Source organism: Mytilus galloprovincialis, chromosome 7 (genome assembly GCF_965363235.1).
Source record: "Mytilus galloprovincialis chromosome 7, xbMytGall1.hap1.1, whole genome shotgun sequence".
Lineage (NCBI taxonomy): Eukaryota > Metazoa > Mollusca > Bivalvia > Mytilida > Mytilidae > Mytilus > Mytilus galloprovincialis.
Genome location: NC_134844.1, coordinates 55182235 through 55189961, shown reverse-complemented (window position 1 = coordinate 55189961; position 7727 = coordinate 55182235). Strand labels below are relative to the sequence as shown.

General features: G+C 33.3%; 1 pseudogene; it reads left to right on the top strand.

Annotated features, from left to right (window-relative positions):
* Positions 1 to 1420: 1420 nt before the first annotated feature.
* Positions 1421 to 3949, top strand: LOC143084219 (uncharacterized; annotated as a pseudogene).
* Positions 3950 to 7727: the final 3778 nt, after the last annotated feature.

Genomic DNA, 7727 nt, shown 5'->3' with positions numbered 1-7727 from the left:
ATGTGTTAGGTTTACACATCTATTTGGTTTACACATGTTCATAAAACATAGAAACTAATATGACAAGACTTCAGAACAATTTGGGTTTAGACAGGTTTCACTGTATTAATATTATTTTATAATATTATTGTCTTCAATATTTGTCTACCATATGTAAATTCAAATCAAGAAGTGAATACATACATTTTTCTGTTGTCATATTGAATACTAGTATAAATAATCTAGAGTTGGCTGTTTATCATTTATCGTTATTAAGTTTTTTTCTATAATTGAAAACATATGTATCATTTTTAGCTCACCTGGCCCATAGAGCCATGTGAGCTTATGCCATCACGTGGCGTACGTCGTCATCTGTCGTCATCATAAACTATTTCAAAAATCTTTTCCTTTAAAACTACCTGGCCAAATACTTTCAAACTTTAACTCAATGTTCCTTAGAGTGTCTAGTTTATAAATTATATCCAACGTTTCGATCCATCAACAAAAATGGCTGCCATTGCTAAAAAATAGAATATAGGGATCAAATACAGATTTTGGCTTGAATCTCAATCGCGAAAGCATTTAGAATAAAATCTGACATGGGGTATAAATGTTCAATAGGTCAAGATCTATCAACCCTTAAATTTTCAGACAAATCATGGTTGCTGCCACTAAATTGGTAATTTTAAGGAAATTTTGCAGTTTTTGGTTAATATTTTGAATGTTATTGAAGATAAAGATAAACTGTTTACAGCAAAATGTTCAGCAAAGTAAGATCTACAAAAACGTTAACATGGCCAAAATTGTCAATTAACCCGTTAAGGAGTTATTGTCCTTTTAAATCAATTTTACAATGCTTTTTTTTTTTCTTTGTAAGAAAACATGACAGAATCAAATAACTGTTTATTTGCATTTTTAAGCAATCATAAATATACATTAAAAAGCAAAAATAATCATTGATGAAAGATTTAAGCAAAAAAGTTACAGGTGAGCGATTCAGGCTCTTGAGAACCTCTTGTTTAGACACTGTTTATATGCAATACTTGGCCTGTAAATAGTTGATGGGTAGTGCAAATGGTTTTCTATCATATATGTCAATTTTACTAATTTTTTCAATTTTGGCTAGAGGGAAACTATTTTATCATGGACAGTAAAAACTGCTGTCAGAAATTTATGTAATTCCCAACCCCCACCACCTTTCAGTTTAAAAGAAAACACTCGAAAATTAAAATCATATTCTTTATACACTTCTTCTGTTTTAGATGAAGAATCCAGGGATGATTTATAAACAACAACAACAATAGATATAAATAATGTAAAGCAATGGAAAGCTCACCAACTGCGGACAAAAAACCAAGATGAAGCTCGATTGAAGCTCATGGAGTCACTGAAACCTCATCAACTATTACTAGTTATGGATTGGGCAATGAAGTTTTTGCCAATGCGTTACAGGGAGAAACAGTCTGATTTCTTTGGCCAGAAAGGTCTGAATTGGCATGTCAGTGTAGCTATTGTCAAACCAGAAAACACTTCATTTCAGGTAATTAACATGATAAATGATTATTTTTATGCAATATTTTGTGTATTCAGACCAAAACAAAATTTGAACTTGATCTTTAACTTTTCATGGTTAAACTTTATTCCAGAATCATTTTTTTTTTTACAATTCAATATCTTTATTTTTTTAAGCATGACAAATATAAATGCATAAAACTGAAAACTTCTATTATAATTTTAAGTCAAAGGACCATAATAAACTCTTCAAAAAATTATCATATACAAAAAAAACCTCTAAATTTTCATGTAAACTATATACCAAACATGGAATCAATTAGTTATTATACTGTTTGTCCTCTGCATATATGAAATGTACTTACCACTATTGTGAACAATTTTGCAAGTTAAACTGAACTTGATCATTTGTATGATTTAAAATGAATATGATATGACTGTTACATGAATTCATAAAATAGATACAAAATGTAATAACACTAGAAAAATAATCATAACACATAAAAGATATTTAGAATTTTCTTTTCTTTAAAAAAAAAATTAAACAATTTATGCCAAGATTTATTTTATGATACATTAAACAGATCATGCTTTTATAGATATTTATATTAATTTTAGCACAAGACATATGTTCATCTTTTTAATGGGGTACGTCAAGACTGGTTCGCTGTGGCATGCATCATAGAAAATACATTGATGACCATTAAGAAGCAAATGCCGAATATAGAGGAGGTTTTTCTGCGTAGCGATAATGCAGGTTGTAATCACTGTGGGTGTCTGTGACTCAGTTTATATGTTATAAGTCAAAGAACAGGTAAATAGTGAAGTTTTTATGTGTCCAAATAAAACAATAAATTTGTTGTTCTTCTGTGCAACCCAATCTGAAAAATTTGTAAAATTTTGGAAATTTTGGGGAAAACACATGTACACTGATTTAATAAACTAGTGCCAGAGATGCTTAATGACAAGACAAACTACCTAAATTATCTCTTATTTTTTTAATTTAAACAAAATTAGATTAGAAAAAAGATCTGAAGGAGATAGTTTTTTTCCTTAGGCATAGTATTGGTGAGGTTTTTAAATAATCATGTTAAATAAAGAATTAATATTTTAGTAACTATAAAATCAAGTAACATAAAATATGAATTAAGGCATGCTTGCACTTATCAAAATGCCAAAACTGCAAATCTTGCAAAGGTAAATATAAATAAGAAGATGTGGTATGAGTGCCAATGACACAACTCTCCATCAAAGTCATACTGTATTTTTAAAGTTTAATAATTAAAGTTCAAAGGTTATCTGATATTGATTGATAAAATGAAAACAACAATTAAGTTTATCAGATTTTCAATTTCAATCCCGAACATTTTGACATTTTTTCTTTAGTATTTGTGATTTTATTTCAGGTTTGAAGATACTGAGGTACGACTATAGTGAGGCACAGTCTGGGAAAAGCTTCTGTGATGCGAAAATAGCCGATATGCGTTCCAAAATGAAAATGTTTGTCTCTTCAGGCAATGATATTTCATCAGCAGAAGAAATGATGGCTGCAATTATGAGTGGAGCTGGTGTCACTGGGTGTCAATGTGCAGATGCTGATGTGGATACTTCCAAACAAGAGATGACAAGCCATAGATTTAAGGGTGTTAACAGTTTTTCAAACTTAGAATTTCAAGATGGGGATATTCTTGTTTGGAATTCATACAACATTGGAATTGGCAAAAAAATTCCAAGGTCGTCTGTGCTACGTCAAGAGCAAGGTAAAACAGGATTAAATGTTATAAATGATGAACCAAGAGCCACTTATGGGGCCATAAAATCAAAAGACAATTCAACAACAGCCAATCATCAAGAGTCTGATATTTTTGAATGTCCTGAGCCTGGCTGTTGTGCCACTTTTTCATCATTTCATGACATTGAAACCCATCAATGTAATGGAAGACACCTCATAAATGGACTTTGTTTAGGGGCCAGCTGAAGGACGCCTCTGGTGCGGGAATGTCTCGCTACATTGAAGACCTGTTGGTGACCTTCTGCTGTTGTTTTTTCTATGATCGGGTTGTTGTCTCTTTGACACATTCCCCATTTCCATTCTCAATTTTATTTCCACATATGACAAAGTAAGGAAGCGTTGGGTAGAAACTTGTAATGCCAACTTTCATAATACCATAAATTTTAGTAATATGTCAGACAAAGGCACAGAAGGAACCTCATCAGAAGACATGGGATGGGCTTTAAGAAAAGATCGAAAGTTTATAAGATTTTCTACTGAATTTAAAGATTTTCTTAAGCAGGAATTTGAAGCAGGGGAAATCAGTGGAAAGAAATCTAACCCAGTTACAACATCTATTAATATGAGGACTTAAGTTGATGAACATGGTGTAAGAGTGTTTAAAGCTGACCAGTTTCTTCAGCCTTCACAGATAGCTTCATTTTTTGCTAGGTTATCTGTAATGAGTAAGAGAATAGCACCACAACAAGGCACATTAGATTTGCCTGAAGAAAATGATGATGACCTTTTCAACATTATTCGAGAAATTGAGGAAGGAGAAATTCGTGAAGTCATTCTGAATGAAGATTTACAATAACTGTTTTTATTGTATAGCAATATAATGTGACGTTTTTGACAGATAACAGTGCCTAAATTTTTATTGATATTGTCTACATAGTTTTGGCTATAGTTCTTCCAACCCTACTTTGTATTATTTTATTAAAGCAGTAAATGTGTGTATTTTATTTCATTATTACCTATTCATGGTTTAATCGTTTTAATATTGTATGTTCCAGAACGATAGAAAACGTGTGTTTTCTAATCGACAGCTTTTGATTAATTGTACGTTACTTTCACTTTCGCTTTTACCGGAAGTCACGAGTATTATTATAAATATAGTGACAATAGAAATCGAATAATTTGTACACTGTCCTGAACATGCTGTAGTTATATTTTTGTATGTTTTTCAAAATAGGGATAAATGTTAGAGTATTTTATGTAAGGTTTATGTAGAAGAGAGTTTTATTCCTATTATTGTAATAAGTTCTTATGAACTATTTTTGCACCGACGTTGCGCACCTTTTCACAGTAATTGGGCTGTTATGACGTCATTTGATCAGACGTTTAGTGCAAAGATATGTACCTTATAAGGAAGTCTCCTTATTAGGTCATTGATTTCACCCCATATTTGGAATATTTCTCACGCGAAATAACAACACTATCGTAAGATTTATAGTATTTTACGTCAGTTCCAGCTTGTCCCTGCCGCCGGCTAGCAGCTTTATTTACTTTCTCATTAATTTCAAGGTACAGTTTTCTAAAGCCGCAGTTTAAGTTCCAGAATATTGCAATATTTATGCAATATAATTATTTATGCAGTTCATTTAATTGTTCCAGTTTCCAGTTTTTAACGGAGGCAGAAATTTAATAGTTTTAAAGAGAATAAAGTTTGATAATGAATTTTAACTTTAAATAGGAGAAAGGTGCGTAAAGTCGGCAATAGTGTCCGTTTGTTTTAAATAGTCAGGGTTGTTGTTAAGGGGTTAGGAACATTGTGACTTATTTATTTGCGTAGTATTTTACTTGTATTTACATAGAGAGTTGCTGATAGTATCTGTGTTTGTTGAATGCTGATTTTGGTGTAGCTGTTTTAAAGAATTCTCTGTTTGTCTAATCTATACGAAATATTGTTAATTATTGATCGCTGCTTTAAGAGATTTATATCTGTCCATTCTTGTTCCTGTTGTTATTAATATTATGTCTGGTTAATAAAACTTGTTATACATTTGAAGTGACTTTGTGTTTACATTCAGAACATCAAACTGATCTGATACTTAATTACAATACATATAAAAATACCATCGTTTTACACACACACATAAAAAGGAGACCGTTTGCCGACTTAGAAACTATATTTGTGTGATATGCAGTATGCAGTAGCGGTAGCAGTAGTAATTCTGAGCATTCATATTTCCTGTTTATTTCTTTTCAATTTGGTTTGTTGTTGGTGTCTGTCTAGTCTGTTGGTTGGGTTTGGTTGGTTAGAAAGGTTCTCTCACCGGTTAGCGAAAACGTTACATTTGGCGTCGTCGACAGGATTCTACAGTTTCAAAGTGGAATTAAAAGATCCTTTATAAATATGTTGTTTTATTTTTATTATGGTGAGAGGGCAGTGACAGTGCGGTAGAGAGATGACTAGCAGAACACCTCAGCGGCTTTAACGTTATACCGGTGCTGGTGGTAGGGACGACTGGAACTCAACCCCTCTCATGAGATTAAGGGGATATTCAATTAAGGGACAATGCAGACTTACGTCAGATATTTAAATGCTGAGCGAGGAGTTTAGGGTAGAGACAGATGGTTCGGACTCTGTGGATATTCTATATCCGCCTTCACATCCTAGGCAGGTGCAGGGGCGGAGTAATCGCGAACTGGCGGCATCGGGCAACAAGGGGCTACACCACATTAGTAGTACTGATCTTTGGACCCTACTCAGATCAGGGTTGTGCTAATGCTGCTGAGGGGTCCACAGAGGAGTTCCAGTAACCCGGGAGAGTACTTGGGCCTGTGCATCCAAGGGGTGAGACTTCGACCGGACTTCTGCAGGGACCGGCGGGGCTACGGGGCAGGTACCAGATATTGTAAGCTGGTGGCGGTGAAATTTACATCAGTGCCGAATTGTGCACCTCCTCCTCATTAATAAAAAAATGTAATAAATTTTATAATGTTTTCTATTTTTATATGCTCGGGCGGCAAGTATGCCTCCTACTTGTGTGATCGATACAGGTTCTTTTACTATTGTTCTAAACTCTTGGAAATTTCATCAGATTCCTGAGACAGATGGACCTGAATTTACAAATCGGTGAAAAATTGCCAATGGTAGTTTTATACGCCCCTGGGAAAGGCTGAATTTATTTTTGATATTGGTTTTAAATTATAAAACATGAGATGACTGTGGCTGATATTAAGTCACAAGTAATATTAAGATTTGATTTTTATATTATTTTGTGCAAGCATAAATGTAGTTTAGACTTGGGAAGGGAAGTTTTACCTGTTGGAAGCAAGTCAATTAAATATAATAGCGAAAGTGCAGAGCAGTAGGTTTGCAGAATCCGATTTGCTGAAAATGTTTTGTTCCAGCGGATTTTGAAATCGTAATTAAATCTTTTGTAGAGGATGGTTCATATATTGATTGTCTTGTTCTCATTTAACCTGTAAGTCCTAGTATGAGTGAATTAACAGGGTCTCATTGCAGCTCGTACTATATATAGCTAAATCGAAAAATGGTTTTGTTCCTCTGAGACTTATTGATATATAAGTAAGCAAGTTTTACAGAAAACAATATGATTACAGCTGTGTACGAGTATGTAGGTTCTTTTTGCTCTCATGAAGGTGAAATAAATAAAATTGTGGGTTTGTTGATAATCCGTCTGTATCCTGTTTAGTTCCTGGCATGTCTCTCGTGTCAACTGTATCCTGTTATGTTCCTGTCATGTATGTATCCTGGCCAGTTATCGTCATGTCTCTCGTGTCAACTGTATCCTGTTTAGTTCCTGTCATGTGTCTCCCGTGTCAACTGTATCCTGTTTTGTTCCTGTCATGTATGTATCCTGTTTAGTTCCTGGCATGTCTCTCGTGTCAACTGTATCCTGTTTTGTTCCTGTCATGTATGTATCCTGTTTAGTTCCTGGCATGTCTCTCGTGTCAACTGTATCCTGTTTTGTTCCTGATATGTCTCCTGTCAGTCTGTGTATTCAGAATCTTGCTCACCAGTAATTGCAAGATTGGTGTTGGTTGTAGGCCAAGCTTACAATTATCTAGTAACTTTTGGTAAGATAACGATAGGTGGTATGTTTTTATAAATTGTATTTTAAAAATAGAAGTTTAGAATTTAGAATTCAAATGTTTTTCTTTTAGGTATAGTTCATATTATAAAATTGTAATTGTTTAAGTATTAACTTTATCCAAATTTGAAAATATGCAAGTGTAACAGTATAGGTACATGTAATATTTTATTTGTATACTAGTACATCATGTTTAATGTATGTAAGTCAGTCACAAGAACTTTCAAGATCTCGTCTACATAAATAATCCTGATGACCAGCAACGAAGAAGATATTTAGTGGACTCTCTAGTAGTGATATGTTATCATGAAACCACTATGGACTTAATGTATACTAGTATTATATGTCTCTGTGTATACCTATTATTTATTGTTCGGAATTGTAAAACTAAATTTAAAACA